The sequence below is a fragment of the Oncorhynchus mykiss genome, chromosome 16 (genome assembly GCF_057628025.1).
Source record: "Oncorhynchus mykiss isolate SJ-2025 chromosome 16, ASM5762802v1, whole genome shotgun sequence".
NCBI lineage: Eukaryota > Metazoa > Chordata > Actinopteri > Salmoniformes > Salmonidae > Oncorhynchus > Oncorhynchus mykiss.
The window spans coordinates 8,757,921-8,768,236 of NC_143037.1; the positions used below are offsets into that span (position 1 = coordinate 8,757,921).

General features: G+C 43.5%; 3 non-coding genes across 3 annotated transcripts; 1 reads left to right on the forward strand and 2 right to left on the reverse strand.

Moving 5' to 3' along the window:
- The first annotated feature begins 3,268 nt into the window (after positions 1-3,268).
- trnaq-cug (transfer RNA glutamine (anticodon CUG)) lies at positions 3,269-3,340 on the forward strand. Its single transcript has one exon. It is a non-coding gene; the product is annotated as a tRNA-Gln (tRNA).
- A 3,397-nt stretch (positions 3,341-6,737) lies between these two features.
- trnam-cau (transfer RNA methionine (anticodon CAU)) lies at positions 6,738-6,809 on the reverse strand. The gene has a single exon. It is a non-coding gene; the product is annotated as a tRNA-Met (tRNA).
- Positions 6,810-7,088: 279 nt separating this feature from the next.
- trnar-ucg (transfer RNA arginine (anticodon UCG)) lies at positions 7,089-7,161 on the reverse strand. The gene has a single exon. It is a non-coding gene; the product is annotated as a tRNA-Arg (tRNA).
- Positions 7,162-10,316: the final 3,155 nt, after the last annotated feature.

Consider the following 10,316-nt stretch of genomic DNA (forward strand, 5'->3'; position numbering starts at 1 on the left):
GCTATAGCACCCTAAAGGCTCAAGTGCGCTAGTCCAGTGTAACTTTGATTTTGCCTGTACGTCATGGTTCACCAGCAGCCCCAAACATCTAAAGAATAAGCTACAGACCAGCCAAAACAAACTTGTAATAATTGTACTTAAACCTCCCTCCCATACTCATCTGGAGGTCAAGCATTTTTTTCCGTATTTCTTTTTTCTGTTTCCAGGCAAGTCAGCTAAGAACAAATTCTGATTTACAATGACAGACTACTCAGGCCAAACCTGGACAACACTGGGCCAAATGTGCACCAACCTATGGTACTCCCAATCACGGCCAGATGTGATACAGCCTGGATTCAAACCAGGGACTGTAGTGACGCCTCTTGTATTGAGATGCAGTTCCTTAGACTGCTGCAGCACTCGAGAGCCCAATGCCGCATTGTATCTCTGTAATGTGTCTGTATCGATGTAATTGTATATTTATTTATGTTAAAAAAATAGGGACCACAACGGAAATAAGTCCCCGACTTTATTGTGCAATCCTGGTCACTTTGACAAATCTTATATACAGTATGTCTTTTTTTAACTGACAAATAAAATCAATCAATTCAAACTGTGCAGCAGCCAATTGATGAATGGAAAGAGACATCTGTTACAAATCACCAAACGCTGGGCCAATTGTACGACGCTGGGCCAATTGTACGACGCTGGGCCAATTGTACGACGCTGGGCCAATTGTACGACGCTGGGCCAATTGTACGACGCTGGGCCAATTGTACGACGCTGGGCCAATTGTGCGCCGCCATATGGGACTCCCAATCATGGCCGGTTGTGATACAGCCCGGATCAATCAAAAAGTAACACAATAAATTGACATAACAATAACGAGGTGTCGTGGAAATGTCCTGTATTACCAAATCATGAGAGAGCAAACCACACACAAGTCAGAGTTATATCATAAAGTCCATATTTAATTATATGAACTTCACCATAGCCCTGTGACTCTCAGATCAATTCAGTGTCTATAAATGAATTCTCTGAGAGTGCTTACAAAACAGTTCTTAGTATAATTTATTGCCAGGACACACCCATCTCAACTCACATGAGGGGTTCAGTGTAACTAGTCCGCCTGGCCATTTGATTAAATTAGTTGTTCAGGAGTCTTATGGCTTGGGGATAGAAGCTGCTTTAAGGAGCCTTTTGGTCCTAGACTTGGCGCTCCGGTACCGCGTGCCGTGCGGTAGCAGAGAGAACAGTCTATGACTTGGGTGACTGGAGTCTTTGACAATTTTTTGGGCCTTCTTCTGACACCGCCCAGTAGGTCCTGGATGTCAGGAAACTTGGCACCAGTGATGTACTGGGCCGTACGCACTACCCTCTGTAGTGCCTTCCGGTCAGATGCCGAGCGTTTGCCATACCAGGCGGTAATGCAATCTGTCAGGATGCTGTCGATGGTGCAGCTGTAGAACTTTTTGAGGATCTGGGGACCAATGTCACATCTTTTCAGTCTCCTGAGGGGGAAAAGGTGTTGTCGTGCCCTCTTCACGACTGCCTTGGTGTGTTTGGACCATCATAGTTTGTTGGTGATCTGGACACCAAGGAACTTTAAACTCTCAACCTGCTCCACTACAGCCCCGTTGAAGTTAATGGGGGCCTGTTCCTTTTCCTATTGTCCTTTGACTTGCTCACAATGAGAGAGGTTATTGTCCTGGCTCTACACTGCCAGGTCTCTGACCTCCTCCCTATAGGCTGTCTCATCGTTGTCGGTGATCAGACCTACCAATGTTGTGTCGTCAGCAAACTTAATGATGGTGTTAGAGTCATGCTTGACCACACAGTCGTGGGTGAACAGGGAGTACAGGAGGAGACTATGCACGCAACCCTGAGGGGCCCCAGTGTTGAGGATCAGCGTGGCAGATGTGTTGTTGCCTATCCTTACCACCTTGGGGCGGCCCGTCAGGAAGATCAGGATCCAGTTGCAGAGGGAGGTGTTTAGTCCCAGGGTCCTTAGCTTAGTGATGAGCTTTGTGGGCACTATGATGTTGAACGCTGAGCTGTAGTCAATGAACAGTATTTTCACAAAGTAGTTATTTTTGTCTAGGTGGGAAAGTGCACTGTGGAGTGCGATTGAGATTGCGTCATCTGTGGATCTGTTGGGGTGGTATACGAATTGGAGTGGGTCTAGGGTTTCCGATATGATGGTGTTGATGTGAGCCATGACCAGCCATTCAACGCACTTCATGGCTACCGACGTGAGTGCTATGGGGCAGTAGTCATTTAGGCAGGTTACATTCGCTTTCTTGTGCACAGGGACTATTGTGGTCTGTTTGAAACATGTAGGTATTACAGACTCGGCCAGGGAGAGGTTGAAATTGTCAGTGAAGACACTTGTCAGTTGGCCCGCGCATGCTTTGAGTACACGTCCTGGTAATCCGTCTGGCCCCGCGGCTTTGTGAATGTTGACCTGTTTAAAAAGTAATTTATATTGTTAATTCAGAGGCAAGTTTATCACCACGATCTATAAGATAATATTTATTATTTTGGCCTTTAAAAGCGCTTGCTGCAGTATGACAATATATCCTTTCGCAAATAGCTAGTTAGCTAGCTGTCGCCAGTGACTGACGGATGAAATAAATAAAAATGTATTTTTTTAAATAAAAAAAATAAAAAAAGAGGAAGATAACCACAACCCGGGTATACAGACATAACTACATTGTCGGTCTCCACCAGAGATAGCTGAGGAAGTACACCAGAGACAGACATTGCTCCAGTCAGATGAAAGTTAGCTAGACAGTTAGCTAAAATGCGACCACGTGCCCAGAATGATACGGTAGCTAGCTGGTTTGCTAACTCTCGCTAACCCATGCCATGTCCTTGGTAGAATTGTCCATCACGGTGTTGGCCCAGCGTAGCCTTCGTGAAAATATCTATGGAAATCGTAGTTTGAAAAGAATGCTTTTACACGACAGTACTAATATGAATTTGTAGGCCCTATAGTCATTCCGGCATATATATCTTTTCTTAATGCGCCCCAGTGGTCTATAATGGATAAGGCACTGGCCTCATAAACCAGTGATTGTGTTTGCGAGTCCCTTTAATTTTGCTTGCACTACCCATTGGGAATGATAACGATCACATGTGGGGCATGATGTTCCATGAATCAATATCGACTGCCTCCCAAACAGCCAGCTGTCAGCTTCCTGGTTGTGTACAATGTATTTGCTATACATATAATGACGCACAAAATTCCAATAGTTCAAAATGTGTTGCAGAATGGAAAGCAAAACATGGTTCTATGGTGTAATGGTTAGCACTCTGGACTCTGAATCCAGCGATCCGAGTTCAAATCTCGGTAGGACCTAATGTTTTATCACGACCATGAGGAATTGTCACATGTATTCCACCGAACATTTGTCCGACCTAAATGTTAATTCAAGCGAGGTTTGATTTTCATAACCCGAGCATTTTCAAGACTATCCTATCAAAACAAAACGGTCTTTACCTTGGCAACCGAGAAAAGACTTAATCGATTAATTCATAGCAAAATGTTGTTTTCAACTCTCTCACTGTTCAGGAATGATTCAGTCCATTACTCTACAAGGAAAATTGCCCCTTTTGTATATAATAAACTGAAACCTCCTCAGTCAATGTCCAAGTTTTAGTTATGGAAACCGAGCATCTGACAACCCATAGGAACCCAGACAGGAAGATCATGTCAGTGACTCAACCCACTCAAGTGACGCACCCTTCCTAGGGCCTCATGGAAGAGCACCAGTAAGCCAGTGACTCAGCTCCTGTAATAGGGTTAGAGGCAGAGAATCCCAGTGGAGAGAGGGTGAACCTGCCAGGCAGAGAAAGCAAGGGGGGTTTGTTGCTCCAGTGCCTTTCCATTCACCTTCACACTCCTGGGCCAGACTACACTCAATCATAGGACCTACTGAAGAGATGAGTCTTCAATAAAGACTTAAAGGTTGAGACCGAGTCTGCGTCTCTCACATGGGTAGGCAGACCATTCCATAAAAATGGAGCTCTATAGGAGAAAGCCCTGCCTTCAGCTGTTTGCTTAGAAATTTTAGGGACAGTTAGTACAAGTACGCTTCGTCTTGTGACCGAAGCGTACTTGTAGGTATGTACGGCAGGACCAAATCGGAAAGATAGGTAGGAGCAAGCCCATATAATGCTTTGTAGGTTTGCAGTAAAACCTTGAAATCAGCCCTTGCCTTAACAGGAAGCCAGTGTAGAGAGGCTAGCACTGGAGTAATATGATAAAAAAATGTGGTTCTAGTCAGTATATTTAGTTCGTAGATAGAATGTGAACCAACACATTTAACCATGGAAAGATGACTTGGAATACTTTCAAAAACAAACAGTTTAGTTATTTCCTCCGCAAGGCAATCAAACAAGCAACATGTTGGTATAGGGACAAAGTGGAGAAGCAATTCAACGGCTCAGACATGAGACGTATGTGGCATGGTCTACAGGCAATCACTAACTACAAAAAGAAAACCAGCCACGTCATGGGCACCGACGTCTTGCTTCCAGACAAACTAAACACTTTCTTTGCCCGCTTTGAGGATAATACAGTGCCACCGACGTGGCCCGCTACCAAGGACTGGAAGGCAGGTGCCCCCGGTGATGTGTTGTGCAGACCTCACCACCCTCTGGAGAGCCTTGCAGTTGTGGGTGGTGCAGTTGCAGTACCAGGCAGTGATACAGCCCGACAGGATTCTCTCAAATGTGCATCTATAAAAGTTTGTGAAGTTTGTGCACTACCTCTCCTTCTCCGTGGCCGACGTGAGTAAGACATTTAAAAGTGCCAACCCTCGCAAGGCTGCCGGCCCAGACGGCATCTCTAGCCGCATCCTCAGAGCATGCGCAGACCAGCGGACATATTCAATCTCTCCCTATCCCAGTCTGCTGTCCCAACATGCTTCAAGATGGCCACCATTGTTCCTGTTCCCAAGAAGTCAAAGGTAACTCACTTATATCATCATGAAGTGCTTTGAGAGACTAGTCAAGGATCATATCATCTCCACCTTACCTACCACCTCAGACCCACTTCAATTTGCATACCGCCATAATAGGTCTTCAGACGATGCAATTTGCCATCACACTGCACACTGTCCTATCCCATCTGGACAAGAGGAATACCTATGTAAGAATGCTGTTCATTGACTACAGCTCAGCATTCAACACCATGGTACTCTCCAAGCTCATCATTAAGCTTGAGGCCCTGGTTCTTAACCCGGCCCTGTGCAATTGGGTCCTGGACTTCCTGATGGGCCGCCTCCAGGTGGTGAAGGTAGGAAACAATACCTCCACTTCGCTGATCCTCAACACTGGGGCCCCACAAGGGTGCGTGCTCAGACCCTTCCTGTACTCCCTGTTCACCCATGACTGCGTGGCCATGCATGCCTCCAAGTCAATCATCAAGTTTGCAGATGACTCAACAGTAGTGGGCTTGATTACCAACTACGAATAGACAGCCTACAGGGAGGAGGTGAGGGCACTCAGAGTGTGGTGTCAGGAAAACAACCTCTCACTCAACGTCAACAACACAAAGGAGATGATCGTGGACTTCAGGAAACAGCAGAGGGAGCTACCCCCCTATCCACATCGACGGGACAGCAATGGAGAAGGTGGCAAGTTTTATGTTCCTTGGCGTACACATCACGGACAAACTGAAATGGTCCACCCACCTAAGGAGGCTGAAGAAATTTGGCTTTTCATCCAAAACCTTCACAAACTTTTACAGATGCACAATTGAGAGAATCCTGTCGGGCTGTATCACTGCCTGGTACTGCAACTGCACCGCCCACAACTGCAAGGCTCTCCAGAGGGTGGTGCAGTTTGCACAACACATCACCGGGGGCAAACTACCTGCCTTCCAGGACACCTACAGCACCCGATGTCACAGGAAGGCCAAAAGATCATCTAGGAGCCACTGCCCGTTCACCCCGCTATCATCCAGAAGGCGAGGTCAGTACAGGTGCATCAAAACTAGGACCGAGAGACTGAAAAATAGCTTCTATCTCAAGGCCATCAGACTGTTAAACAGCCATCACTAACACAGAGAGACTGCTGCCTACATACAGACTTGAAATCATCGGCCACTTTAATAAACGGATCACTAGTCACTTTAATAATGTTTACATATCTTGCATTACTTATCCCATATGTATATACTGTATTTTATACCATCTACTGCATCTTGCCTGTGCCGCTCGGTCATTGCTCATCCTTATATTTATATGTATATATACTTATTCCATCCTTTTACTTAGATTTCTGAGTATTATGTAGTTGTTGTGGAATTGTTAGATTACTGTTAGATATTACTGCGCTGTCGGAACGAGAAGCAGAAGCATTTCATTCACTACACTCTCATTAACATCTGCTAACCATGTGTACGTGACCAATAAAATTAGACTCAATTTTATTTGATGTAAGATATTGAATTCAGTATGTTTTTACTCTTTCTTCCACTGCAGAATAAAAACCATATCAACAAGGCAGTGAGACATAGCCCTCAGAGCATTTAGGTAGTGAATGAGGCCTGCTTTGTGACTATTTTCTCACGTAATCAATACATTAGCATTGTTTGTTTGAAAGGATAAAACATCTATGTTGACTTGTTGTAGATATGTTGACCTCATTTGAGTTGATTGCTGTTGCAGTTATTTTCTATAAAGTACAAATAAATGTTGTTCAATGAATGAGCAAAAAACATCGGATTCCGCGTGAACGGGAAGAAAAAATAGCAGAGGATGGTTTCGATCCATCGACCTCTGGGTTATGGGCCCAGCACGCTTCCGCTGCGCCACTCTGCTGTACAAATACTCGTCTCGCAGTTACCTTATTATACGTAGCTGAAAACGCCCACAACTGGAAAGTGAAGCGAGCTGGTGCACTCGGTTCGGAAGTACTCAGCAACCCTAACTGTGCAAGAAGATGTAGAAATGATATGCGGTCGTGTACAGTATGAGAAATAAGAACATTTAACTTGTTTGCCTGTTAAGTTATGCTGAATCACGCAATTGTCAAATCTTGACACTTTCGCAACGTACCTAGCTACAAATGTCACAGTAACCGTACGATTTAGCAAAAGACGACCACGAAGGGACTCGAACCCTCAATCTTCTGATTCGAAGTCAGACGCCTTATCCATTAGGCCACGCGGTCTATGTAGAGGACAACGTTTTAGAGATTTAAATGCTACTACTATACTACTACTATTTAACGTTGGATCAAAGATGATGTAATATGAAGATATAATTTTACGCTATTAGGTGATGTCATGGCGACCTTGGCTAGCTGTGCTCATGCGCAGAAACACGCAATCGCAATTAGTCTTGTTATCAATGGCACTAATTCGATAATGTAAACGTGTCAGTTTGTCACTTTCACGAGGTTGGAGTAATAACAAGTTCGTTTACCTAAGACATTAGCTAGAGAAGATTTCGAGAAAATTAAACAACGAAGGAATAATTTTTCACTTCTCTCGTTGAATTCTTAAACATCAAACCCGGTCTGTTCTACCGAGTCTGCTTGGCAAGCGTTCACGGACATCTCGCGATGTCGGGCTTCTGTTTACAAAACTCGGCTTGAATATTTGTTTTCTGCTTAGTGGCTCACCGTGCTGGAGTGAGTGTGTGCAGCTCAACACTGTAAATATAACTACACGGGTGAAATAATATAGTTAGTTATACGTAAAGGTAGACGTATTATAGCGCATCTTGGTGGAAGGCCCGGGGATCGTCGGGGCGGGTGAATGAAAATCGGAGGAACTTGACCCCCCTGTGTGCGTGTTTTTATGGGTATCTTTACTTTACTATTTATATGTTGGACAACTTTTACTTCACTACATTGTCGTGAAAATAATGTACTTTCTACTCCATACATTTTCCCTGACACCCAAAAGTAGTCATTACATTTTGACTGCTTAGCAGGACATGCACATGGTCAATTAAAGAGAAAATCCGTAGTCATACCTACTGCATCTGATCTAGCGGACTCACTAAACACAAATGCTTTGTTTGTAAATGAGTGTTGGAGTGTGCCCCGGGCTACCTGTAAATGGAAGAAAAAGATAAATCGTGCCATCTATTTTGCTTAAGGAATTTACTTCTACTTTTGATACTTAAGTACATTTTAGCAATTACATTTATTTTTGATACTTAGGTAGTTTTTTTTTTAAGCCAAATACTTTTTCTGAAGTAGTATTTACTGGGTGACTAACTTTTATTCAATTCATTTTCCATTAGTCTCTTTATTTACCTCAAGTATGACAATTAGCAACTTTGTCCACCACTGTGTGCGTTCCGCCATTAATCATTCCACCAGCCAATTAATCAAATCATTAACCATCAATGTACATTTTCAGAGTAATATAACAAAATCCACAGAGAGACATATTTTCATTCCAATGCTTTAATTGCACAGAGCAGGACATGTAAATCAATGATACAGAGTGCCACAACAAGAATGACCCTTAGTTCAATGAGAGAGAGCTAATGTGGCTTGCCCCAATGACAAAACCTGTGATGCCAAAGGCTAACTAGGCTAACTCATAAAACTAATAATATGCTCATTCATCTGAATGAATTTTTATTTAACTAGGCAAGTCAGTTAAGATCCAAATTCTTATTTACACTGACGGCCTACACCGGCCAATTGTGCACCGCCCTATGGGACTCCCAATCATGGCTGGTTGTGATACAGCCTGGAATCGAACCAGGGTGTCTGTAGTGACATCACTAGCACTGACATGCAATGCCTTAAACCGCTGCGCCACTCAGGAGCCCAAAAGGTTGAGTAGATAAATAAATAAACAAATAGGACTTGATTTTCATTCTAAAGATGCAGCCTATCAATAATGAATACAATCACATATAGGCACCATGGCAGATAAGTGTCGTTATCATGAATCAATGCTCACAGAGACACACAATAATGGAATAAATACACAAGCAATACTAAGTAAATATTCATGTATAAATGTGTGTTTTTTTTGTTTTTTATAAGTGCAATCAGTAAAACATTACAGTGCAGAGAAAGCCAAGGAGCCTTCAAAAAGGACATAGTCAGAACGTTCCATAAGAATGGGACGTCCCCTTTTGAGTGGCTCCCTGTTAGGAAACAGTGGACATGTAAACCGCTTCATTTTGTTCTCTCTTAGTAGAATATAGAACATGTTCTGTTACCATTGCTATGACACAGTGTCATTATCTCCTTGCACTGAAGCACTTCAGGCTGTGCAGGCCTTCCCCCCCCCCCCCCCCCCCAGCCCAGCAGTAAACCTGAATGCTGGGCTGGAACAAAAGCCTGCACACGCTGCGACCCTCCAGAACCAGGAGGGAGCAGACTGACAGTTAGCCTCCACAATACGTCATGCCATTTTTCTTCACTCAGCAACACTTGAGTGACCTTGGGAGAAAAATTTGCCTCTGCTTGTACCTGGCACATACGACTCATTATAAACTGGGTGGTTTGAGCCCTGAACGCTGATTGGCTGACAGCCGTGGTATATCAGACCGCATACCACGGGTATGACAAAACATTTATTTTTACTGCTCTAATTACATTGGTTATTACCAGTTTATAATAGCAATAAGTTACCTTGGGGGTTTGTGATATATGGCCAATATACCACGGCTAAGGGCTGTGTCCAGGCACTCCGCTTTGCGTAGTGCATAAGAACAGCCCTTAGCTGTGGTATATTGGCCATATATCACACCACCTCGTGCCTTAATGCTTATTTTTATAACACTGTGGAGAAAACAATAACGCATTTCTGGTTGAAATGATTCTGTTGATTTCTCTGTAACAACTTTTCTTTCCTCAATCCACAGTTTCACAACACCACAACAGCACTGATCTCACGCCAAATCCTGTGTCTGCTATAAAGGTTTGAAGCTCCAGTCGAGTTTAAGACCTCGAGTTAGATAGCTCTAAATCAAATGGTATTTGTCACATGCGTCGTGAACAACAGGTGTGGACTAACAGTAAAATGCTTAGTAAACAACAGCTGTAGACTAACAGTAAAATGCTTAGTAAACAACAGGTGTGGACTAACAGTAAAATGCTTTGTGAACAACAGGTGTGGACTAACAGTAAAATGCTTTGTGAACAACAGGTGTAGACTAACAGTAAAATGCTTTGTGAACAACAGGTGTAGACTAACAGTAAAATGCTTAGTAAACAACAGCTGTAGACTAACAGTAAAATGCTTAGTAAACAACAGGTGTGGACTAACAGTAAAATGCTTTGTGAACAACAGGTGTGGACTAACAGTAAAATGCTTTGTGAACAACAGGTGTGGACTAACAGTAAAATGC